This window comes from Linepithema humile, chromosome 5 (genome assembly GCF_040581485.1).
Source record: "Linepithema humile isolate Giens D197 chromosome 5, Lhum_UNIL_v1.0, whole genome shotgun sequence".
Taxonomy (NCBI): Eukaryota; Metazoa; Arthropoda; class Insecta; order Hymenoptera; family Formicidae; genus Linepithema; species Linepithema humile.
Window position 1 is genome coordinate 4,902,973 of NC_090132.1, and position 26,709 is coordinate 4,929,681.

The window sequence follows — 26,709 nt, forward strand, 5'->3', positions numbered from 1 at the left end:
AAAGAGAGTCAACGAGCACGCCGGCCAGAGCGGGCACAGAGAGGGGAAACTCGGGCGGAGGTCCCTTCTGAAATTTCCGCATTGCATTCCCGAGTGAGATCCATCCTCGTCACGCAATATATTTTCAATAAGCAGTGCGTGAAATCACGCTAATTTCGTACCGCGGCACTATAATGGACGAAGCAAATAAAATTGTGAAATCATGTAATGTGAAGGAAAACATTAATCTATTAATGAATCATTGTAAGCCTTATTTTAGCACAAAAAGGCATCTTGCGAACCCAAGTTTCGTATTACATAGATTTATATAGCGTTATTACGTAATGTTGATTTTGGATAATCGTCGGACATAAATTGAGCGAGAACAACAAGAGTCCTTTTATTATCACGGAACTTTGTGGATATTTTCTTGGCTTCTCAGTTTAACTCTCGGTCTCCTGCTTCTCCTTCTTTCTCTTTTCATTTCTGGTTCCGACAGTCACTTCAGGGTGTCAGGAATGCTTGACTCGAGGCATGGCATCCCGCGGAGTTGGCAGGGTCTGACGGTTAAAGGTGCGTCCACAGTGATCGTTAATTCCAGAGACGTAATGTCTTTAATTTCAACTCTATTATATTGAAAAAAAATCTTGAATAAACTGTGCTCATGAGGATATCGTCATAGCTCAAGTCAATTCAGTCGTAAGCACATAGTCATTGATCATATCTTCCAATTATTATATTGATAATCTCTGTAATCATTTTGATGATGTATCCAGTAATCGATGATTGCCGCGATATTAGTTGTCTTCGCGAACAATCACATCGTAATATGAAATTTTTTTTATGATTCTCAAAAGCATTTTTCTCTAGCGTGAAAGTATTGAAAATTCTGCGTTTTTAGTTTAAAAGAAAACAACAACGTAAATCATTTCCACAGAAGCATGAACAGCAAGTTCAGAATAAACAAATAGATATTAATCTCAGATTTTGAAGCTATACTTCGAAATACTTTCCAAAAATAATAGCAGACCTAAATATCCATTCTGCTCGTAATTTGAAGGCGATTTAAAAGTTCTGAATGCCACTTAAACGATTGATCTCGACGGGAGGTCTATCAAGGTGCTCGCGCGCGTCAGTAAACAAATTGGAGCACTCGAAGACAGTCGAGTGCCATTCAGATAGTCATCGACATGTATTGCCGACTTTCCACCGGCAACGGTGAGGATGAAGCGATCGGTACCGCCACGCACTACATATCGTTGTTATCTCGCGACGTTAAAATATCATCATGACTAAGATCGATGTATAGGTGTAATGTGTGTAAACAGCACGAGAGCCACGGATCGATAAAATCAGAAGAAACGATCAGAGGCTCGATGGACCACTTAACAGTATTAAAGAGTATATCAAAATAGGAAAAGAACATTTGTAAAAGGATATTTGACGTAGAGATCGTATGACTGAGAAAATGTATGGTAATTTAAAGCAGCACGATCGCACATATGTAATTATCATGCCATTGCTTCCTTATCATCTTGAAAAACGTGACGAATTGCGCAGCTTCTCTTTGCCTCTCTTGTACACCGAACTTTTAAGTCATTTTTCAAATTTGTCAAAATCACTTATCTTCTTGCATCAATTTTTGCAGTTATTCATTACAAAGTCATGCGATCGAGGGTTAATATGATCCTTTCTCCTTCTGATAAATTCTTGCCGTCTTGAAAAATGGCGTGCGCTGCGTCACGAAGTCCTCCGGACGATATCCGTGTTCAAAACGAGCGCTAATAGCCGAGGACCACAGGAAGAGGGATTACTTATTCATGCGAAACTTTCGGCGTAGAAATTGATTAAGATCAATAAATCAATCACTCCCGGGGAGATGGCGACCGATTTCTGTGTCAAAATTAATAAATCGATTTAATTGATTTAATAACTCGATCGATTTATGGACGCAATCAATGTCGGCCCAGCAGATTTATGGCCGTTTCTTCGCGTAACGGTCATGAAATCCGCACCAGAACGCACCACCGATGCGGACATTTCGTCGGCCGGACTCCGAAAAAAAGACACTAAGATCGATCTATTATAGCGCAGGATATAACTCCCAATTTGGGGCGCGCCATAATTACGATACCTATCTATGTAACCACCGAGGAACTCTTGAACGGACGCGCCTGACTTAATTTTTTATCGTTTTTGCTTATGTGAAAAAAATACATCCTGCTCGTTTATCATATATTAATTAGTTTACGTTTAAAGGTTTCATTGATTTATGATTCGAAAATTTATATTTTCCCACCAGTATTCGTTGTGATACTCATCTTTCGGTTGTGATATGTAAATCTTACAACATTCATTCAAAATGCGAAGAATTCATATATTTTCGCGATAAATAAAGACTCAGAACGGAGACAGTTAATCATCAGATAATGCGAGAAGTAACGCAATAAATGTCACTGGCTTCAGCAAGTTGATCCGTGACGCAAACGCGGTGTCTAAAAGGAAAGCTCTCGAAAACGCGCGAAACGCTACGTCAAGTCATGCGACGCGCGATTGTATGCAAATCGTTGCATTCGCGGTGGTGCAAGGCGCGTTGCGCACGGCTCGTAACTCGATCGGGCCGATTATTAGACGAACGATACGTGACTGGAAACGGGTACGCCGCCGAGTCCACGCTATGGAATCCTGATAAATTTATTGCACAGATAAACTAAAAACACGCGCAAACTTCCAAAGGAAAAAAAAACCACGATTTTTATTTTACACTTATTCGTTCGTGTGTTTTTTAATGTGTGTTAATTAATGCTACCGTTAATCCTCATATGCATTCCATACGATTTTATGTGTTATTATCTAACTTTTTAATTTTCACAAAGAGCATTAAAAACGCACAACTAGTTCTGTATCTATTTAATCGCAAAAATCGCACTTCACATGTCTATCATCAAAGGCAAAAAAAGCCGCGACTGTTGTTTCTTTGATTATACGTCAATGGAGACTGTCGGAATACTAAACATCCGTTGCAAATTTCGTTGAAAATTCCCGATCTTGCTTCAACACGTCACCTGTCCGTACAATTATCTGGCTGTTCAATATTTCAAAACGGATTAACGTTACGCACTTAGATCGCAGTCCAGTTGCGATCGTTATTATCGGAAATGCTACAATCTCTATTTGATACGGTGCTGGTTTGCGCGCCGACATAACCGGCTCTTTAATCTTATTAGAAATCACCTGCGAAAAAAGAACGCGTTATATCGATAGGATAGCGAGTGCTTGTCGGCTTCTTCGCTACTAGCAGCCGGAAGCGCGGCGGGATCTAATTTGCGAAGTTCGATATCGATCTTGGATCGCGCGTTTTCCGCACAACGATATCCTTTCTCCTCGTTCTTCCGTAAATTACTCGTCTCGATCTTCTCTCTCCGAGATATTCCGTGTACACTTTCAACCGTTCGACATAATCGCACCGCGCCGCCTTTCGTTTTCTGGCGCCCGTTCAATTTTGACGAGGAGAATACTTTCGCCCGCCGATGACGGGCCGGCCGCGATTGGCCACGATCCAATTATGTCCAATGAAAGTTTCCAGGAACAATTTATGTCACTCGCTCTCGTGTGCCCTACCTTTCGCCTCTACCGCAAAAACATTGATCCATGAATCCTGCTCCGACCTTCCACCCACGCGAATATACCGTGGCGTGCAAGCGAGTTCCTTTTCGGAATGTTGTTTTCGACTATGCCATTGTGAAAGAAACTTGAGAAAGAAAAATAATTATATTAATCAGTAAAAACGAATAGTTATAATTTGTTTAAATCGATCATTAAAGATTATGATGTCTTTGAATTCAATGACAATTTAACGATTGTTACAATTCTGAATCATAGTGCAGTATAATCTACTGTTACTTTGCGCGTTCTGTATGATAGTTCTGTAATATAGAATAACTTGAATGACAATCGAATTATTTTAAGTAAAAGAGTCTCAAGTCTCTTCTACGTCCTCAAGTACCAGTATTATTCGCCAAGTGTGCCATTCGCTCGTATCTCAATTGCACGCGTGGGCGCAACACACCAAGGCTGTCCGCGACAAGTAAAAATTTATTCGACGAACGCGAGCTACGCAAACGAAAACAGAGCGGAAGAATTATGGGTGGCATCGCTATGCGGTGCATCGCAAGAAAGAAAATAAATTTATCGGAAGGTGAAACGGTCCGTGGCCGTAGCCGATTGTCCGATGCCAATTAGGTTAAGTTCTGCATAGCGTAAAACCGTTGGCGCCGCGCCTAATAATCGCGTTATTAATGAGCACTAAGTGAACTCATTTTGAGCTCCTTGACGCGAGAATACAAGAGCGGAAATATTTATCGTAAAAGTAACAATTGTAAAACGATAGATCCGTCATGGATAAAATCAATTTTTTTTTTAATTAAAATCTAAAATTCTGTATTATTTTATACACAGGATTTAAATACTGATATTAATGCGAATATTACGTTGCTAGCTCTGTAATCATTCCTATAATTAGCTTAATCCATCAAATATAATGATATATATTATAAAAATAGTAACACAAGATCACTGACACAAAACAGATCTTTGTTCGATAGTAGACGTTATCAATTCTGACAACATGAGCATTATGTTCGACGTACTGCTGTACTTTATTATCTCGTTACGCGATATATTATTGTTATTATTGACAGGGACGTTAATGAATCTGCGATTAAAATTATCATATAACTTTCAAATTGGATGATTTCATCTGGCTAAATATAGAGCGCGCACGCTCGCTCGGTCATGCTTCTGCAAAAATGAATTTTATTGCTTGTTCGCTCGACATAAAATTACAACACTGTCGTTTAAATTGGATTCCCTTATCGCGCGACGGTGCGCGCGATGCGTGCAAGGAGAGCAGGTGCGCTGCCGTGCGTGGCCTCATGCACATTGGGGGATAATTTCCGTTGCAACTTTGTCAAGACTAGGAATCACTCTCGTGTCCCTATTTATAATAATTTATGAGACCAATTCAAATTTTCATATGCACCGCCTTGATCTCGATGTCCGTTTAATGGCTATCATTATTTTATCATTTATCAAGCGAACACGGCACGGTTTTCGCCTGTACAGATAAGAAAAACGAAACCTGCGCATCAATTCTCAAAATTACTCCGTACACCTGATTTAACATTTTATCGTCGAATTATAACTTAACAATTTTTTAATGTTTCTATAAAAAAATAACATTAAAATGTTTGATTCTTTGTTCGACAAATTTTAAATTAAAAAATCCTTGTATTATAAAAAATTCTACATTTTTACTTGTTGCCTTTGTCTTCCAAATATTTCCGATTAAAGTAAGTTAATTAAATCGACGAAGAAAAATATGAAATTATAGATGCGCTCACCTCGATACACATACACACACCTCAATTTGTTGTTTTCGCCTAGGTTGCAACGCGCGCATCACATTTTTCTTCCGCCGACAAGCGCGCGCGGCTGCAATTATCGGCGCTAATAGGAATGCGCTCTAGGGCGAACGCCAGTACCGCGCCAAGCATCTCTCGGCGCTATCGGCCGCTTTTAATTGGACGAAATTACAAGGTGCGTAATGCGCGGGGAGCGGCGCACGCGTGAGAGAGAGATTGCACTCGGATACAATGTATGACGATGCTGTACCGATTCCGAGCGCCGTCGCTCCGACCTGAAATATCGTGCTTTACCGTTAAGGGGGCAGAGACGGTTAATTATCCCGTTTAAAGCGGAGATGAAAAGCCGCAGTCACCTTATTCGGCGCGGCGTTTAACTGAGAAAAACTGCTCACGGATCTAGTAAACAACGGTGTCAGAAATTGAATCGACAGTTCAATAAATTCAAAGATTAAAAAATTTATCCTGAAATTGCGATATCAGAAAGGATTCCAATCTAGAGATGTTTCAAGTTGAATAGAGAAGATATCCGTCTATAATTCTACATGTCTGTAAATTGCACAATACCTCTGGCTGCCATAAACTCGAAAAGAGAAGAAGGAAGCGAAAGAAAGGAGCTATTCGCTTCGTAATACGGAAAAATCAACGCTGTTTGCTTCCTCTAAGTTACTGCATTCGCGCAATTTCATTGAATCACAGATTACGAGAAGGGCAACACAATAGCATCAGTATAGCAGCACCTACTGCGTTTCAATTGAATCGCGCAAAGCCGAGCTTATCGCTATTCTTTGCCTTCCCACGCGTATCTTTCGATAATACGCGAGAACGCATAAATGCATGATTCTTATGATAATGAGAAGGACGCATATACATTTGATCCTTACGAATTAAGGGCGCCCAACAGAATTTGTGTTTTAAGATAGAGTAACTAATCGCCAATTGTTATATAATTCGTGAGCATATAAATTAGAGGTGCCAGGTGCAATTTTATATAAATATTGCATTAATTCAAATAATAATACAAGTTGTATAAAAAGCAAAAACTTTTTGTAGAAAGTTGAGTTTAACATCTTTCTTGCTCATTTCGGATACGGAATCAGCGACGACAGCGAGAGATCGGTTACAGAAACGCCGAGAAATGGCAAAATGACGAGGAGTCGACATCGAGTCGAGGATTTATCGATCGTACGCGCGCGAGAGTATCGGTTACATCCTTGTGGGTGCAGCCGAACGAAGGAGCCGTCACGGCGCCCATTCTTGCGTCAGATTAAGACGTTTTTGCGTCCCATTTGAAATAAGAAAAAGCGCGAGAAAGCGACAACGCGGACCCCGTCGTCCGCTCCGGACGATCGGGCCGACTGCCGGATTAGTATCACACTCGCGAAGCTTGACGGGAATTAACGGTGACGACGATCGTATCGCGTTGAATCGATTCGCACGAAACGCAGTCTTCGACTCTTCATCCTTTAGTCTCGGTCCCGCGATCGCGGGAGATAACGCTTATACATATTCCGATGTGTGACAAAGTAATTAAGCATTCGGACGAAAGGTTGATATATTGAAGAAAAGACTTTGCGCCTCGTCAACCGCGTGGATTCTCTTTCAAATTTAATACAATCTTACTAGAAATAAATTGGAATTGTAGGGATTGGACGTCCCAAAGTCTGATTCAATCTTGTCTGTAATAAATTTACACCAAAAAAAAAAAACGTATTGCAAGAAAATTGTTTTAGCATATATACAACATTTCGCTACTTTTGCTAAATTCAACGTAAAATATCAGCAGTTATTGAGACAAGCACAAGATAAATAGAAGAATTGGAGCTTTAATTGATAGAAAACTCTGTGAAAAAGACACTTTTACGAGAAATATAGTATTTTTACAATGAAATAAAATATCTCTCTCAACTTCTCACGTCGAGCTGAGAATCTAAATTATTTCATGCCTATTGAGAAATTCGCAGAATCGATGCATGTCAGTTGGATACGAAAATCAGCAAGTCAGCGAAATTCGCCGCGCTCCGACCGATTTCGCTAGTCGTGCGTAAGGGCGTAGGTGTTATTCCGGATTTCTTGACCGGTTTCGAAATGTTGGTGCTCGAGGCACGGTTTTCCATTGAATCCACGCCGCGCGTATCCCGGCAGCAGGGGGAGTTGCTGCGAGGGGAGTGACTATCGACTTTCCTTGACGTCGGTCGTGTCGTGCCTATTACGCGTATAAACCCGACATAACTACGCAACGCCAATCGGCGTGACAATACACGTAATCTCGATATGTATAGTAGGGTGCGGCAAAATCTATCATTCGCCGTCGGGTTGCGATACTTGAGGAGGAGACCTGACTGCCGATTGGTAAATAAACTTTTCGCAGAAAGCACACTTTCGAGGAGCAGATGTGCTTTTATCGCGCATTAATCCATACAATAATTATAACATCTCATAAACTTCTCATAAACTTCATATAAAGTCATATTTTCTTACAAGATTAAAATGATAAAACCGCGAAGTGGCGGTAAAAGAAAAAAAATAATAATATTTGACGTGACCTCATAACCACCTGTTCAGATTGACAGGTGATATGGCTGACAGTGTTTATCAATCTCGTGCCAGCCGCGCCGAGAACTTTTTCACGCTTCAATCTGTTTTTAATTAAAATTACGACACTTTCGAGCGCGCAACTCGTGTTTGCATGACATTTGGCACACGGAACAAAACTGGCGACGCATAAAGCCGTCGTGTGTGCCTATATACTCGCGCGGTAACACAGCAGGCCGCCACCGGCTGCGATAGTACGTAAATCAGTACGCAAATCAGTGGCGGAATTAAACGACGTGCTTTTGACGCACACACGCGTAACGCGCACGTTTATCCGCCCTTTCGCGTAGCCGAGCCCACGTAGACAAGCGACTCGCGAAGTGAGTCTTAGCCGCGAGCGAGCCGAGTTATTTTCATTTTTGCCGCGAGCGATCTAGGCGCAAAAAAGAGACACGCCAGACAATCGCTGGCGCCCACGCATGTCGGCGAGCGCGAGCGTTAGCTAGCGCGAATTGCGAATCGCTGTAGCCGGATCGGCACGACGCACATTCGCGCGTCCTTTATGCGAGTTATGCAAATAATGATCAACTATCGGTCATTATTTCGAGTATTCAACTTAAGCAAAAAAAGCATTAATCGTAGAAAGAGTATGAATAGCAACGCTAAGCAAACTCGCGATCGCGCATCAAAGAGCTGCGTAGTAAAAATATTATCACTCGCCACGTATGTAAAATATGTAAACAGCCAGGAACTTCCGTGTACATCCACTAGTCATTTTCGCTATCAGACTGAAACTTTCACGCGACACCTTTCGAGCGAGTCAGTTTGCGATATACTTTCGTGCCGGGCAAACAAAAAATGTGTAACCATATGGGGACGCATGCACGCTCGGGGTCCAGAATAATTTGCGATTATGGCCGGTGGCGTGTTACCTGTTCGCGAAAAGGCACGGGCTCGCACTGAAATAGCGTCCCGATGGTACCGGGTGTCGGAAGACAGGCTGTATCGTGCCGCGGAACACGTGTTTAGCGGCATTTTATTGTTGTAACACGGCTGGGCGTTGAATATGCAAATAAGTACTCACCACGGTCCGCTTCTTCGTTTATCTCGCGCTGGTCGTGCGCGATCTTCGATTTTATTTCGGCCCTATTGTAATGTCGTCCGGTGCCCGCAGGATGCTCTGAAACACGCAAATTTGCACTTAATAAGAAACAGGTCAAATTAAAAAATAAGAAATTTGTTATTCGAGTATGCTGCAGCATTGAGTCTTCGTATTTGAACTTTGTGTAAATATGTATATAATTTAAAACTCAATTATTCACAGAAAAAATAATATCGATAAATACAACATCAAGTAAGATGAATAATATTAGTCATTTTATAAAGCTATCATTAAACAATTATTAAAAAATTGTAACTATCAATTTTATTGACGGAAATTTATTGCATTATTCCATTCGCTCAAACACCTGGATTATCTTATCAATCTTATTTATTTTCGAATCAATCCGATTTGTTCTTTTCCGATCGAGTTTAACTTGGAAAATCATTGCTTTCACATCGCTATCGAGATCACGTTCCGCATCTCTTGCATACGCGATCACACGCGATCGCCGCATGAAACGATAACACAATAACGACATGATTGATTCGCTGCTCAAGCGAGCAGACCGAGAACACGGCGCCAGAACGATGTCGTAAAAGACTGTTAGCCGCACAATACTCATTTTTCTTTACGCGCGTGTACGTGATTATTATCCTCCTTTTTCAACGTCATCGTGCGAGAACTATCATTTAGTGCAATAATCGATTAACATTATTATTATTATATCGCTTTTATATATACGCGCGATATGACGGCGATATCAAGAACGTTTTGTAAAGGTTATTAAACGCAATAGCAATACATTGCTCCAAGCAGGTGGTGAGTTTCTCCCGTAAATTATATGCGCAATGAAAATACGCCATTTAGGCTATTCGATAGTTCTCGATTAACCGGGATCATAAATAATGCGTCGAACGGAAGGAAAGGTGGACTAACAAGGGTTGCTCGCTCGCTAAAAAAATGTGGAAACCGCAGGCAAGACCGGCTTCTTATCTTTCGTAATCGAAACAAAGAGACGTTCGTGCTCTCGGATTCAATGAAAATTATATAATTGTGATATATATGTTACTACAGATGCAATTTTAGTAGATCCTAAAAATTATCAGCAAAATTTATGATACAATTAAGAACAAAACACAGTACGCGTACGATGCTAAATAAAACGCCGAGTAATCTTGTAAGTTTCTCCGCATAATCCGATATAATGCACTTGTTGCGGAATAAATTAGACGAGAAACTCGCGAATAAGCGCGCTCCCGCGGGTTATGCGTAAAAAAGAACGATAAATCCGAATTTAAATGTAGCCAGTGAAATCTGCCAAATTGCGGCCAAGCTTGTAGCGGTCGCATTAAGGACACTGCTCCCCGACGAATTAAACGAGAAAATTGCGAATAATTAATATTGCAAAATTCGATAAGTACCGCCGACCGGGAGGACGAGCATCTCGGGAGAAAATAATATATCAGAAGCGCGCGGCTACCGGGCCTCGATCTCGGCTACGGCGCCCCAGGGGTATCGGGAGTGGTTCGGTACGGAGAGATAGGTGCGCATCATTGGGCGAGGTATCATCAGCCGGTACTACAAGCTAGTGTACGAGCGACCTTCGTTGTATACCAGGTGCGCTCCTGCTCATCCCACGCGCAATGCATTGCAATATGCATGCTTAAGTCCAATATATTATATCCGATATCAATCTTTGTTTACGTAATACTTACGAGTTCGTTGCGCCATTTACCGAGAACAAGAGATTTACCAAGAACAATTCTGTCGAAAGAAGTGAAATTCTTTCGAACCGTGAACTTTTCACAAGTATCAAAGGTTCAATGTAAAGATAGCCGACACAATGACAGTCGCCCGTTCCTGCTCAAAGTAAACGCATTACGAAGAGAGCGCGTGAGATTCTCGATAAATAAGCCCGAGAATGATGAAATAGGGGCGAATAAAAACGCCAGTTAAAATTATCCCGAAAGGAATTACAGCGCCGAAGAGCTCGGGAGCTGCTAAAGAGGAAGAATCCACGGGTGTCGGGGACGGAAGGGAGAGAGGCGGCGAGATACGAGAGAGGGGGGGTCGCAGGAGGGTGAGCGGGGGTGAGAGGGAGGAAGGCTTACGCTGATAAACACGTGTAGCTTTTAGCGAGGCATCCTGAAGATTGTATCTGCCGTAAAATATGCCCCCAGGAGACAATATTAACTGCTTCGTGCTTCTGCAGCTATCTTTGCCTTTCGCGCGCGCTTCTCCCCGTTCCTCCACCCGCTCCCCCGCCGGCGTTGCTGCCCGGCCGAAAAGGATCCACCCTAATGAACTGCGCACGCTCGCAACACAACGCGCAATATCCTACCAAATGCTCCGCCGGCCATTCTCCCGCCGCTGATGCCCGCGCTGAGTTATCGCCCGTCCGAATCCTTCGCGGCAACTCGCCAGTAATTAAGCGCGTTTAATTATTATTATTTCTTACACGCGGGTGGCAAACCGCGTCCGCTTTACGGCCCGCGCATGCCTTTGACCTTCTGTCCCCGAAGACGAACGTGGGTAGCTTTGATTCAGGGGGATGCGCGACGCTGCTAGATGCGAGATACACACGAATGCCATAAAATATCCCGAATGGATCGTTTGCGGTGCAATTGCTAAAAATAAATTTGAAAGAATTTTCGGCTGTCTTAACATTGTGAAATTTTAAAACTAAGTTTCGTCAATTAGAGTGATAAAAGCTAGCTATTTAAATAATTTTAGATTTTCCGCTGAAAGGTATCGATTTAAGGCTACAATGTTGACGTATTTCACATCCAAGACTAAAAAAGTTTGCAAGCGGCATCCTTTAAACAATCAATCTGAAATATTCTCATACTATAATTAGAATAATATTCAATGATCGTATCAGAATCTTCTACATAATACGCTACCGAGTAATAGGTTCCATTTTCGAAAATCATTTGTAATATCGGTGTAAAACTTAAGCAATTTTGTGGAGCACAATCTTCTCATGCACTACCTTGTCTTCTCCGGCACGAAATTTATTTATGTTAATTTGTAGATATTATCTATGCTTATAAGAATATCGCGGATTAAAGATGGTCGTTTAGAGTTTGAATTTCCTTATCGCCACCATTGACAACGTATACCTTGAAGCATGAGGTGCATGATAATCGGAGGAAGAAGAAAAAGAATCAAAACAAGGCAGCATCGAAAGAGCGCATAAGAGATAAGAGCGCTGCCACATCGCAATGAGAAGTTAACCCGACAGCGGTGTGCCGATGTCCTGCCGATTCTCACTGGCGATTACGCGCGAAAGTGAGACCTCATCGACTTCACGACGTTCACTTCCTAACAAAGTTGTTACTGAAAGAGAGGACAGCTCGCTCGACATCGTTCTCTTTTATAGGACAGTAAATTAATGCAAGATGCTAAGCAAGATAAAGCACTCTTCAAGCGCTCAACTTTTCACATCAAATTATATGTCAAAATGAAAATTGCTCTATTACAACTACACTTTTTTTTTTAAAGAAAAATATGAATGAAATTAAATAGACATATACATCTAAAATATACGAAAAAAGTGCTTTTTCTTTAATATATTAATTGTAATAAAATCCACCAAATAATTAAAGCAAGAGAGATTATTTTCAATAAACAAATAAATTCAGTTTTCCAGTCGCTATGTATGTATATATTGAGTAATGAATTAAAGTTCGGTTAAAGTCTTGAATGCAGCCGACAAAACAAACTGCACGTTGTGCCGAGATAAGCAGCGTTGCATTAATAAAAGCGTATCAACGGCTCATCTATGGAATCTCCGGTGCCTACCAATGAGGTACGGACTCGTCCCGTTTTACTGATGTCATTACAGCGCGCTGCCATAAGTTTCAGTGTCCTTTCCCGCCGTTCCCGTGTGAACACCGATTGTACGTCCTGATACGAAGGTCCGGTAGCGCGGCGCCGCAGGACTCTCTGGTCCCGAAAGAGTATTCGTCGTCCTGCGCGAGCGGGTCGAGTGAAAAATAATCGCGTCGGAGTCGCCACCTCGAACGAGCCAGGATCAGAATCTTAACGGTCTTTAACCGTTACGACGCGATTTTTTGCATCTCGGGAATGGCGATTCGTACATTTTATCGTCGACCAGTGGCGTAACTCCCTCGCTCGAGAGGCTTAAAATTACTGGAACTCGCTGGCATGCCCACGCGCGGAATAAAAAAGTCAATTAAAATGTTAATATAAAATCATAATACTATCTAACAGTTGATAGATATTGGTGAAAAAATACCTTGTCCGTATAATAATTTTATACGCGTTCGGTGGTTAAGTAGTTGCCGTGTTAAAGAATCGCTTTAACGCAATAAACAAGAGACGATATTTTCGAGACACATCGAAGTAATGTTGTCTCTTTCGAATTGATACAAGTGGTTGTAATGGTTCGAGAGTGTTCTCGTCGAAGACACATCGTAGGCGACATTACCAGCTTTGCAGCTGAAGGTATATAAGAGACACCCACCCTTTCTGCTACCCACTCGCTCTTCATCTACGCTACATTGTGCAACCACGAGGAAACAGTAGTATCATAAATATCTTTGGTGGTTTAAAGCGAGCATAGACATTCTGCTGTAACGAATTATACACAGTGCGACAAGAGACATCGAACTTTCGGAATAGATCATAAACGCTAAGAATACGAAATAAACTGGTATTATAATAAATTGTACTTCTCTCGTAATTACTACTTCATTCATTCAATCAACTTTTCCTCTTAAATACCAAAGCTCAGTACATAAATAAAGACATTGTTCCAATTAAGCATATTTATAATATTTAGACCAGTTATTTACTCTCTCTTGAAAATTTCTCATCCTCAATTTTTGACACGGAAAGGGTGATATTTTATCTTTGCTCGAATTCATTCGATGTTCTTATCCTTCGCTTCATCGACTTGTAGTTACGTATAGGCAAGGTAAGAGAGGCGAGGCAGCTGCCTTCAGAGATGCGTCGTGGCTCCTGTAGATGCAGTCAACCAGCAACTCTCATTCAGATCCCGAGAAACAAGAAGTCCCAGGAAACCACGGCTATACTAGCGATTAACGTCAATAGCACGCGTAGCATATACGGTAGAACGCAACGAATGAAAGCGCACACACCTGATTGCGGAAGTAAAAAAAGTCCTCGTAAATCATCGGGAGCACAATCTTCAATATCATCTTCGTTAGCAATCTTCCGAGGAATTTCCGAAGTGGCACGTGAATAAATGGAGTATACATCTTATTCGTAGCTCAAAGATAATTTGAAAAATTTTGTTACGCGTTACCGTGAACGGGTAGAGAAGCTTAGAGATGCATCGGTTCAGCGCAAGTGATAAAGCAATAAACAAGTTTTCTGGAAAAGAGACAGTTTCTATATGAAGTGAAAAACACTTGCAAATATCGCCTATATGTTATTATATCGCGATTTATTCCGTTCAGGACTCGTTTTTATGTATAAACTAGTAAAAGACTTCTTTAATTTGTTGTAATTCCACAGGTTACAAGAATCTTCCGTTCACGCAACCTGTCACGTTCACGCTGATTTACAGGATCTTGGCAGGTGTACCGTGAAAATCACGATGATTGGGTCCAATTATGCCTGATCGTGAAGTGCTTAGAATGCCTTGTGCTAAGATAACGACACTCATTCAGCTGTAAAATATTTTTTGTGCCACATATCTTGGCTATCGCACAGCAATTGACTTACAATCGACGAGTTGGAATTAATTTTACAATTTCTAATCACCTAATTACATCGTATTTGTCAACGTCTTGTTATCGTTGCATGAATGTAAAGATATGTTTCTAGTATGTACATGCGACATCTGTCACAACTGCCAATACAATATTTCAATAGTTACATTAATCCGTTTATATTCACGTATCTGTGAAATGAAACAAAAAGATATTTAAAAGATTTTGCTACAATACTTTAACAAAATCAATCATAAAATACAACAGAATAATGTATTATCGAAAAAACTAATTAAATATATATATATATTGTTCTTTCATATTCCTCAACAAGATAAAATCTTCAAAAATTTCCCATCGATTTTACATAACCGAACATAAAGTTTCGTCCGGCTCGTCGTTCGCACAATTTCCTAGCGAGAGCTCGCATGAGAACCACGATGATTGGACCCAATTACAGGTGGTGCGGGCGTGCTCAGGACGTTCTTGTGTCCCCGTCCAGGCGCGACTCGCGCTCAGCCATCCTCTCGTCCCTTTTCGCTCTCCAACCTTCCTTCCCTCGCTTCCCTTTCTGACCGCGACGGTTCGCACAAGGTCCGCCTATGTTGTGTACAAGCCTGCGTGTTTCTTGGCAGGTGTATACACGCATTTTCCTCCCTGCTCCCGCCACCTCGCCGCACCGCCGCCACTCTCGATCGCGTCTCTCTCCACCCGCCCGCGCCCAAAGGAAATTAAACCCCACTTAACTCGCTGATTATCGTTGTCACGTACGACCGTCGTGTTACGCGGCGAGCGCTCGTGGAACGAACCGCGCGCTCGCTCTCTCGAGCGCGGCGCAAAAACCCCGCCCGGAGAGAGAAGGGATGCGAAAAAACGAGGAAGATGATGGTGGGGGAGGCAGATAGGTTCGCGAAGTGGAGAACGAGCGATGAGGATGACCGAAGGTTCGTTCTCCGTGTGCGCAATTGAATTTCAATTTCGCGCTCGACATCGGCGATGCCATGCTGCAATCTCAAAGTCAATGCATTCTGCGCGAGAACGCTTCCGGTGATATCAATACTATTTCAGCCAGTCTTGTATAACATAAATATAAAAAACGTTCAGTTTCTTCATTAAAAAGAAATTATTGAATGAAGTGCATGCGATTTTTCTTATATCTCGTACATCACGTTTTTTACGATGTGTCAAAAAAATACCGTTCCAAAAGAAAAAACTAAAAATTATTACTTAAAAATTGTTACACATTTAGAAAGATATTTGCCAAACTTTTTACGAAAGAGATTCGTAAAATAATGATTCTTTATATCATTCTAAATTCCATCATCACTATTCTAGATTCAACATTTCGGTTTTTAAATCACAATACAGAATTATATAACACGTCACATAGATGTTACGTTGCTTTCAAGTCTGCTTGCAGAAGTCAGCTTTGTAAGATTAAATCATAAACGCATGCGAAATTATCCAGGTAGCCCGTAAATTAGATATTAGATCGTACTCCGCGGAAATTATTTGAAGCCGTGGCGTGTAAATTATACGATTATATCGTTTCGTACGGGCGTTTTCTTGTTCCGGAACGTGTCCGTTGGCCGAACGTGTTCCGCGCGTAGACAGCGTCGGGCGGTAAATGCGCCAATTACCGCCGGATAAGTCGACACACGCTGGAATTGAAATTCAACTTTGTAGAAAGGAAGACAGATTGCGGGGTTTCAGCCGCGAGGTCACGTCTCTCGGCCGCGCTCGGCTTCGACTTGACTGGCTCGAAGGTTCCACCATTGCCGTACGGCCCCGGCTAACGAGATGTGACAGAATAATTTAATATTGGAAAAAAATGCAATTTATGTAAAAAAGATGCGGCGATAATATGTGAACATCCGTATTCTCGCCGTCCACCTCCTACGCAACTCGACAAAATTAAGGCTCCCTTCAAATTAGAAAAAAAAAAAATACGAATAAGTAGAGAAATTTGTAAATTATTTTAAATTATTTAAAAACAGTACCATCTCTCTCTCTCTCTCTCTCTCTGAATATCAAAAATAATATAACTATTTGTTATAGTATAGAATTGTGTTATAAACTCGCGCTCGCGCAAAAAGATCTCAGCGCGCCGAAGAAAACACTATCCGTGCAATTATCTTGTAATTAAAGTTTCCTCCTCTTTACAGGGGGGAGGGAGGGGGGGAGGGAGAGGTGAAGCAGAAAAGCCGATATACGGCACACGGCGAACAAAAGAGTAGACGCAGAAAAAGGCGAGTGTATCAAAGTGGATTTCGCCATAATGAATTCCACCCTCAATGGGTAATCACGGGCCTCGCTCGATTACCCGTCTCTCCCTCGCGATAGCGGCAACGGCGGAGAGGTAGCGGAGGAACAACCGAAGGGTGGCACTGGTGGTTCGGGGGCCCCGGAATAGCACTTAGGGCCCTCCATACGTGCCTCGGATGATACCCTACAAGGTAGCGAAGCTACGACGGCAGTCGACGCTGCCGGCGTGGTAATGTTTTAGTGCACGGAGGCGGAGGCGTGCTCTGGTAGTTAGGTTCGCCTTCACCGACCGTCGTGTTCCCTCGCCTGTATATATTCCGGCGTCGAAGCTGGATGCTGCTGCCGTCGGTTACTGCCGCCGCCGCCGCTGCTGCTGTTGTTGTGTTGTTGTTGCCGGCGCGGTGCATCGAAGGGGGCAACGTTGCACGCTATCATTAGGAGAAGCAAGAACGAGGGGACGGTAGAAGGATGGATGAGATGGACGTCCCCCTCTCTGCCCTCCGCCGCCGTCCGCTCCTCCGTCATCATTTCTCCTCCTCTCTTTCCCTCCCGTTCGCTTCGAGCCGCTCTTCCTCTTCTTCGAGCCCCCTTCGAGTCTTGCGCGCAGAGAGCGTCGGTAGCCGAGTCGCGCCTCGGGCTACGGCTCTCTTATATGTAGAGCAACCCTCTCCTCCCTCGCCGCCCCTTCCATCGCCTCGTCCTTCGCGAGTCGTTCTTCTTTCTTCGACCCGGTCCTCCCCCGAGGCTCCGGTGTGCTTCTTCTACGTTAGCTTTTACGCGAGCCCGCTAACGGAATCTCCTTCCAAATAGATAACAAACTGTGACGCTGCGGGATTGTCGGCTTTTCTTAGGAGAGCGATATATAGTTTTAGAAGTCATTAATATTTTAATCTTACATCAATTTTCTTTTCCAGTTCAAGCAGAAAGATTGAAATAAATAAAACACTTTATGTATATCGCAATGAACGTCGATCCATTTTCTAACTGTCGAGAAAATCTTGTCACAGATTATTGCAGGTACAAGTCTTTACATTTACGTCAATTGACGTGGAAAATTTCTCGTCAAGCTTTTAAACTGTCACTTGTTCCGTCTCACGTTCTTTAAAATATTTTATAGGCATTCAGAAAGACCCAGATGTGTAAGCCTAATGTATCGTCCGTTTTGTTGGGCATGCCGCTGTAGCACATGGTGAAAACAGTAAAATCGAGGTAATATCAGCGGATCGACGACGGCACGGAGCGCAGATATCCCGTTTTAAAGCGTCGTTTGCATATTGCGCCTCGGGGCGGCGCGTTTTTGGCCGCGCCGGTAACGGTGGCCTGCCACTTTCCACTTGGCTATTTCTTTCTCCTTTTCGTCCCTCTCGGTGGCTGTTCTCCGCCTCCCCTTGCCTCCTTACCTTCCCCCTCCCCCCCTCCAAACGTGTACGTATGCGCCGCGAAGAGTGGATTATTCCTCATCTCCGATCCCCCTGGAGCGAGCGACCTATAGGAATCGCGTGGAGCTCGGTTCATGAGACTCGCTCGATCATTCTCGATCACGCATACCGGATCGCCGCCGCTCATTCTGCCTCTCCCGATCACCCGAGGGCGATCCTCGGTCATTCACGCGATTTCCATTCATCCGGCGAGAGATCTGCTCTCGTGCGCCGAGAACCTCGAGAAGCTGGATACCGTAGCGCCGATCGTGTATCCGCGAATATACAAACTGCGAATACGCTCGGTAGTCTAGCGAAATGTCGAAAGTAACATTTCTGACGCATCTAACCAATTTCAGTTTCGAAACAATATGAAGTAAAATTATTAACACTGAAACGCAAATTGCAAACTTGATACTAATTTTTATAAAATACATGTCTGTTTTTCTTTGCCTGAATTTTTAATGTTTTCATACTCTGATTTCAAGTTCTTTTTACTTACTTTTTTAATTGTTTTTACAAACATTAAGAGTATAATTTCTAAATTAATTCGAGAGCTCGCATCTCGTAAAGTACTCTACATCATCCTTAAATGTTATCTCCGCAACGTTACTTTTTTTGTTCTTTTTAGTTTCCGCCGCTAGTTGATGGGGGTTTAAACGTTGAAATGCGAACGGAAGAACAGCGCAAGAAAAATCGACCGTTTCTTAACGACCGTCAACCCCTCTCGATGTCCAAAACGTACGAGCGGGCGTGGCGCAAAGCAATTTGGGAAAAACATAATTTAGCGGGCGTGGCAACCACCGCGCGCAAGGTGCAACGAAAATGAGATTTTTTATCATACGTCATCGTGATGCACGCGAGTATCCACCCCCTCCTTGCGTGTCGATCTTCGCACAGCTTCTTCTCTCTCTCGTGTGCGATTCTCTTTAATCGCTTAAGCATATTTCGAGTCGGATATAATTATTGATACTCCGTATTTTACACCACACGTTGGACATAAATTTTTAAATCCTTATCAAACAGTTTGATCGGCTTTCCACAAATTGCAATGATAGATGCATTGTGTGATAACTTCATATATTTCATACAACGTAATAAAACACGAGAGACATGCGATATCTCTCGCGAAGGCCGCGCATCGTCTATTACAGCTGCCACGTGAAATAATTGCAGAGTGTAATATCAAATAAACTTCGCTTTTCCGCGTCTTTATCGTGCGGTCTCTTCGTATGCACGTCTGAACGCTGAACGTATAACGCGCGAGTGACCACGCGACTCCTTTTCGCAGTCGGATCGGCGAGATGCGAAAGAAGGTGAAAGAAGCTCCAACAGGCCGAGCGCGCGCGGGAGGAGAGACTGAGCGGATTCGCGCTCGCCGGAGATATATCAATCCGAGTCCATATGAATCTCGTTGACAGGCTTAAGGCTCGCGGCACGAACGGGTCTCAGACAGGTGCGATTCCCGTGACAGAGGCGCGATGCGTATGTATGTATCTGCGCGCATTATTTGAGGCCCGCAGCGCGTGTGTGTCGGTTGAATTAGGTGGAAAGGCAAACAAGACATACGCCTCCTTTAGCGCGCTCGAACGATGGCTCGAGCAATGGCCATTAATAAATCGAGCTGTGAATCAAGACTTTTTTTTCAATTCTGCTTTGCGCATCGAGAGAAAGAGAGAGAGAGAGAGAGAGAGTATGCTCGTGTTCATCTTGCGCACAACTCGCCGATGCTGTTCTATTCTTTCGACGGTGCAAAAGTAAAACGAGTGCAAATTGTTAATAAAAGTGATCCCGCTTTTTCATTCTTATTTAATATGAATGTTGCAAGTACAAAGCCAGATTTTATGGAAATCTTGTTGTATTCGGAAAATAATGATAGAGTTACAAAATCTTAATTTAGAAATTATTGTTGTTTAAAAAATGTCTGTTATTTATATTAAAATATTTTTGTAATGCATAACAGCATATTGTTATTTTCCAATTGAGACGCGCGCGATTGACCGCCGACATTTATCGCCGGACACACGCACGCACACATACGCGTGTAAGACGTACGAATCGTTTTTGCGGCGTGTACAAACTTTTACACGCCCGTGCACTGTAACGCGACCCGCTTCGACGACGTTGACGCTAATTAATGCCGAGTCGCTCATTTGCATGCATGGAAATGATTTTTTGCCGCGCCCGCGCGCGTTTACATCGCGCCGATATTAATTGCGGGCGCTACGAATATATTAATCGATCGAGAAAGACATACGGCGGGGAGATCCGCGGCGCAGAACGAGTCATCATCGTCGTAAAGACGACCGCGTCAATCAGGATCGATCGATAGTCCCGATCCCCCCGGTCGATTCATCGCCAGATCGCGGATCGTTGAAGCGTGAACGACATCGCGTTAGGATCTGCCGAGCGATACTTTGTCCGATCCTTCGCGAGATCGCGGCGTCGATCGCGCTTAGATTTCGGCGTCTCTTCGCGGTCATCATCGTCATCGAGCGATCGTCTGATAGACGACCGGCCCGGCCTAGCGAAAGGAATTTAATTGGTAAGAGTTAATCGGCGATGCACACGAATCTTAAAACGTGCAATATCACCGCGACATTATATCGGTGCGCGATTTATCACTGTCATCGTGGCGCATTTAATTAATCTTCGTTAAAGACGTCAGATGTCGCGGTCCGTGCAACGACTTACGAGCACTTAGGCGTCTAATGGCCAAGAATTGAAAATCGTCCTTACGACGGCGACCATATGCGGCTTATATGCAGAACCGATTAATTATTCGACGTTTTATTCTTTTCTCTAGATAAAATAATTAATAATATTCTATAATAACATATGGATATAAAATGCAATATATGTCCATTTAGATATGAATATTCTAATATAATCGAAACACTACGATCACGATTCAATGTTAACATCATATGTTAGAGAAATGTAATTTGAAATGCCTGTTGCATTTATTCAGACAGTAGACAAGGATGGAAAGATATCCAGTGGATGATGTATGACTTCGAAGCAAGGTCGAGGTTCCAACAATATTTGGAACGTACAAGCGGGGGTGTTGCTATTTTCGTTGCAACGTGTCACCGTCTAATAATACTTACTTTGATGTACTACGCATCATTCAGCATTTAATAAATCCACATGTAGCCGCTCCCTTTTCAAAGTTACTTGGTTTGAAGGCGAGTCGACTGGTTCGTCCGGCGTGCGTTCTTGTTGACGTTCCGTTTCAAACAGGCATCAAAAGTTTTGGAGATGTGTGTTTGAAGAAATTTCACGATGAAATATTAGCTGAGCAAACTCTGTTTACAGCGTAGATCAGTGTTCCTTGAGCTTGGCACATGATATCCTGTTTTGCTATTCTCTCCACAGTTCGTTATTTCTTTCTTTTAACAAATCAACTTCTTTGCAAAAGATTAATATTATTATTGCAAATGCGAATTTAAACATTTTTTTCCTGCGATATGTAATAAATAATTACATATTGCTTTCATTAAATTCTCAAGTGCAAAATTTTCGCCATGTTGTATTCAATTCCAGTCGATGTGGTGTAATAAGATCACGCACACTATCGCGATATGAGAAATCGTGTAACTATAAAGGCGGCACAGCGTCAAAGGACTGGTATGTCCGAATAATTTGATCGCCTTAATTGCCTTTTAGACCTTGACATGCGGGCGTGATTTTGTAATCGTAAAAGCGAAGAACGATGACGGATGACTACACGATAAGAAGGTATCATTTCTCAGGGAGAAAACAAGATAAACAAGGACAAGAACGTTTTCTGATACAAGTTTTGCTTACGTTTCGAAAAGTGCTCGTTATATTTACGTGATGGATAAGAAAGCGATGATGTAAACAATCGTGTATATTTTTATCGCGAATATTGCTGCGCTAATTAATTTATCGAAATATTTTTATTATAAAGATTGTGAAATTAATATGTCGCAGATAGATTTGCCGAATAATATAAATAAAACCGTAATTGATGACATAATCTCGAATCGATCAAACGCGGATAACGTGCGAAGAAATCTTGCGACGTATACAAACGATTAATCCACCGCAATTTCGGTACGCAAGTCGCCTTCTCGCGGCAGAATCTCTCAATTTATTATTTCGCGTTCGTCTATTAACTTCCTCTCGATTCTTCCTGTTCGCGATACTACGAGCAACGCTCATAGCCGGCCAAGTCTTCCTGTCTCGGTCTTGGCCTCGCACCCAATGAGATACGCCACGAGAGAGAGAGATTTTTTCCCGAAGAGGCAATTTACGGTAAAATTGCTCGGCGAGGCGTGAAGAATTTTGAGAGGCGTGCAACAAGTGGTTGGGTGCAACAAGTTATTGCCGGCGACGTCTGGCTCTTTCCATACCTCGTCGTGCCTCCTCTGTTCGTACGACTCTCTACACGCTTTTGTGCATCGGGATGCGCGCGTTCTCGGATTCAGCAAACGTTCCACAACATTTCGCGACAATCTCGTTGAGATCGCCCTTTGACGCCCTTATAAAAGATCTATTCTGCGTACAAGCGATCGGCGGACGGCAATATCCAATGCAGAAAAGCTCGGTCCCTTATCGGCGCGAAAGATACTTGAATACAAATGCTATTCATCACTTTTCAATTTGCCATATACGATTCGTTTTGCGACTTAGATATAAAACGATGATGCTGTGCGTGCAAAAATTTCAGTTATCACATAACCGAGTACCTTCTATCTTCTCAAAACTATTAAACACATTGACTCAAGTTTGACGGAAAGAATTAGATTAATTACTTTTTGATTTCCAATTTCCTTAAAATTTAAATGAAATCTGTGCTCGTAATAACATTCAATATTAAGCGTCACGTGATCTGGCGATTGAGATATCGAAATTCGATATTTCTCATAATAAATCGTTCCTTTCGAATCATTTAACTTACTTAACAATTTGTACTTGTTACATCACTGGCGTCGCGAAATCGATATCCAGCGACAATCGGGCAACTACGTGTTCGTGCTAATAATCTCCGCGGGCGATTGGACGATCGCCCTGGACAAGGTCCAACGCGACGCGCGTAGACTCGCCCGTGGGCTCGCTTCCGCGGCTCGCTTGAAATAGTAGCAAAGAATCGTCAGCCGCGTACGTGGCCGTGGTTCGTGCGTCTAACGCGAGCAGACGGCAAAGTGAGGGGGGAAGAGGGACGGACACGGTCGGCCGTAGGGCGGCCGTACCGCGGAATGAGCGATGATTGTAACGTTTCGCACGGTCCGTGCCGCTGCCGCGAAGCGACATATACGTCGTCGACGACAAGGGAATAGAGGCGCGCGTCGGTCATGCCGTTCTGCGATTGGCAAGACGGACGACAGGGCGGATAGACAAATGGAGAACGCCGCTGCGCTGGCCGACTCGCGTGGGTGGCAAGTCCGTCGCGTCGCGTCGCCCGTCTGAGCGGCCGTCTCGTCGCGTGACACGCGCAGAAATATTGTGCCCCTCTCGCGCGAGCACGGGCGCTTACGTAAGTCACAATCGAGTTGTACAAAGTACACCGCGGACTACTTACACGATCGTATCCGACGTATAAATGCTGATCTCTCGCCGATTCCCTCCCCTCCCAAGTATTCTTCGATTCGCATTGGCGAACGGATAATTATCAATCTCAATCGAAGAAGAAATAATATGTGAGAGAATATGAGAAAAATCATATATAAAAGAGAGCAAAACAGTTTTTTTATATCGTATCATAATTAACTTTTTTTTATAAAAATAATTGTAGCCATTTGGAGTTTGTTTTTTAAAGCAATCATCATCGGAAAGAAAACTGATGACAAATAAAATTTTGCAACTGACCAAGAGATTACTGCTCTCTAGTGTCTGATTGAGATACTACGATTAGTAGTTATTTGATTATCCGTTTAGTAAAAGATAAATCTTTCAGTATATTGTAATTTATATTACATGGATCAGTCGCAAGCTATCATATTTGATTCTTCACAAAATAATTTTTTATATTTCTTATTTATTTAATGTGCAACAACGACATTAATCCAGCTAGGATGTTTAGCGATCGTGAAATCGGAATCAAGTGTTCACGTTAGCGGCACGACAACTTTGCTTTCAACACCACACCTATTCTCAGATGACGGTGGCTCGTCTCAGTCAGCGATCGCGTTAACCGGGCGGCAATATTGCCGTCATCGGCGTGGCAGCTCGGGTTGCGGCTTGGTCGCGCGACGGGTATCGTGGAATTACGCGAGGTGTCTTGCCAGAGGAATGCAACGGAGGCGCATTACGCGAAGCTGCATCGGCGAGGCGCCGCGGAATGCTCGAGAGCGCGAATTCTAGGCTGAAATGTAACGAGCTAGAACCGAAAGGGAAAACATTTAAGACGGGAAAGAGACGAGAGGCGTTTGCTTATATTTAGCGGACAAGTCGGCGAAGGGAAGAGTGTGGCTGTACCGGCGCCTCGAATGTAATCCTTACGACGCTCGCATTGTTCCGTTCACGTGGAATATAATTTATGAGTTATGACATTTATCCCGCGAGCGCGTTACTCGCTTTCTCCCGCTCGCCTGCTCGCCTAAATAAAGTAGTCAAATGAAACGAGTTTCGTGTCGGACATTGTCTCGCGACAAGTCGCGTTAGCGAGAGTGGGTAATAAGCAGCCGACGGGGATCACCGAAATCATCGTTCCGCCTGACAAGTTGCATGATGGGCGAGTCACACACACGCACACACACGCACGGAGCTGCGTTGTCCAACGATAAAGTGTCAGGTAGCGCGTAATGTGTGCGTACAAAATGCGTGCAAACAACTCGCGAAACATCGCGTCGCAGAAATCCATCGAGATTCTCGGAGAGTCACGAGAAACTCCTAACAAAACAATAGATATTCCCGACGACGGCAAGACGCTGACGACCGTGGAATCGTCGGTGACGTTAAAGCATCGGGCAGTATAATTGTCCGCTGCGACATCGCGATAAAACATCCACAGTGTTTACAGCTTGGCATGTGCGTCAGCACGCTCGAGTCCAGAAACGTTGAGCCTCGTGCTCGACAAACATAATATTATCGCGTCAATTTGGTGCAATGTCGTAGCTTATACTTACGCCGAGAGAACAAACACATGACATCTCGCGAATGTAGTTTATCGTGTAGAAAATCTGAAGTACAATGTTAGACCATTGTGCATAATATTTCTTGATTAACGCGTTGTTCTTCTTGGATGTCGCATAACATGAAGCGTAACATTGTGTTTTCTGGCAACAGATCCACCAGTAAAGAACTATGTTTGTGTTAATAGCTCTATATAACTGCATATACCATAAAATAGCAATGGTATATTTTTAAAAGGCAATAAAAAATGTGAAAAATACGATATGGAAAATACGTGCCAATTTTCAATTATTATGCAGTTGTAAATTGCAGAAAATTTTATTTTAAACTTTGTAACAACTCGTTACGGTGAGTCTGTTATTATAACATTCCACTTTCGTTATTAATTTTGTGCAATATTTTCTATATAAAGTGAATAGCGAAAATTTAAGTGTATTCTAAGTAAAAATAGCATTACATCAAACAAGTTGATTTATTTAATATTTCTTCATCGATGCATTTACTGGTGCATCCATCATCTAACTATAGATACTCCTTAGCCGTGTTCCGACAGATGGAAATGCACGGAATGCATGTACGACGAATCCTTCTAATCACTCAATTTGATCTGACGTGGATTGAGAACCATCGCGTACCTTATTAATAATTGCGGAATGTCGCGAGCGCTCGCCGTGACTCCATCACGGTTGCTGAAGAGGCGAGTGTACAGGCGAAGCATAGCGGAAAGAGAGACAGAGAGAAAAGAACTGTCTGTCATACTGTCCGTCAAGAGGGATGTTGAGGGTGGCGAAGGAGTAATAATAGTGAAGATAATACACGGCTCGACTCTGAGGATCCGGACGCGCGAAATCGCCGAACGACGAACGGACCACTCCGTCGTCTTCCTTCATCTCGCGGCAGACACCTCGCTCTTTCCTCAAGTTTTCTCTCTCTTGTGGCCCTTTCTCTCTCCCTCTCTCTTTCTCTCTCTCTCTTTCCCTTCGTCTCTTCGATCTCTGTTCCGTTATTCAGCTCGCTCTCGTGTGTGTGTAACACGTCTGAGGTGGGTGGCCTGGGATTGAACGAACAATACTACACGTGTAGCCGTCATGCCAAACTGTCGTGTTAGCTCAAATGAGACAACGAAATGCAGCCCGACGCCTCCCGCTACCTCCTATTCGTTGTAACTGAAGATCATTATT

The 26,709-nt window shown here is 43.0% G+C and overlaps 1 long non-coding RNA gene across 7 annotated transcripts in view; it reads right to left on the bottom strand.

Moving 5' to 3' along the window:
* Positions 1-26,709, bottom strand: part of LOC105670144 (uncharacterized) — a 156,308-nt gene that overhangs the window by 40,849 nt on the left and 88,750 nt on the right. For all 7 annotated transcript variants that reach the window (XR_010890348.1, XR_010890347.1, XR_010890349.1 and 4 more), the window contains one exon: positions 9,022-9,117. This is a non-coding gene — a long non-coding RNA (uncharacterized lncRNA). The remainder of the gene's footprint in view (positions 1-9,021; positions 9,118-26,709) is intronic.